This window comes from Mandrillus leucophaeus, unplaced genomic scaffold (genome assembly GCF_000951045.1).
Source record: "Mandrillus leucophaeus isolate KB7577 unplaced genomic scaffold, Mleu.le_1.0 Scaffold219, whole genome shotgun sequence".
NCBI lineage: Eukaryota > Metazoa > Chordata > Mammalia > Primates > Cercopithecidae > Mandrillus > Mandrillus leucophaeus.
The window spans coordinates 519,539-520,454 of NW_012102243.1; the positions used below are offsets into that span (position 1 = coordinate 519,539).

Consider the following 916-nt stretch of genomic DNA (forward strand, 5'->3'; position numbering starts at 1 on the left):
CACAGGTCCATGAACTCGCCATGCCTGCAGGACGGGAACCTGGGCACAGGTCCATGACCTCACCATCTCTGCGGGACGGGAACCCGGGCACAGGTCCATGAACTCGCCATGCCTGCAGGACGGGAACCCGGGCACAGGTCCATGACCTCACCATCTCTGCAGGACGGGAACCCGGGCACAGGTCCATGACCTCGCTGTGCCTATGGGATGGGAACCCAGGTGCTGGTCCGTGACCTCCGTGTCTGAGGGAAGCATCTGCACCCCACCCCAAAGCAGCCTCCTGCCCACAGCTACCCAGGGATGCAGGGAGGATGGTCACACCACACTGAGGGCCGAGTTGGGTCACTGCCTGCAGCCGCCAATGTATTCCCGGGAAGACTGTGATCACTCCCCGGGAGACGGCAGAAGACATGTAGACCTGCTCCCCGGGACATTTGGCAATGTCTGGAGACACTGTGGGCGGCTGCAGGGACACCAGTGGACAGGCTCCTCCTGGAAGAGAGGCATCCCGGAGGGAAACACTGTCCTAATCTCCACCCCAGGAGCATGATCCTGATCCCTGCAGCTCAACAGGAAGCCTTAGAGGGGAGAGCTGAGTGCACCCTCTGTTCTTTCTTGAAGTTGTCTGGAGCACTGTGGGTCTTTACAGGTGGATACAAAGTTTAGCCTCAGCCTATGGATTTCTACGCAGACCCTGATTGGTGACTGCAGGTGCGGTTGTCGGTGCCCCTACGGGCTTGTCGCATGGTAGGAAGGCCCAGGCTCTGTGTAGGGAGGACGAAACCCCAGGATCTGTGTGCGGAGGAAGAAGGCTCAGGTTCTGTGTGGGGACTGTGGAGAAGGCCCAGGCTCTGTGTGGGGAGTGTGGGGAAGGCCCAGGCTGTGTGTGGGGAGGAGGAAGGCCCAGGCTCTGTGT

General features: G+C 60.6%; 1 protein-coding gene across 1 annotated transcript in view; it reads left to right on the forward strand.

The window, feature by feature from the left end:
- Window positions 1-916, forward strand: part of CFAP46 (cilia and flagella associated protein 46) — a 157,857-nt gene that overhangs the window by 704 nt on the left and 156,237 nt on the right.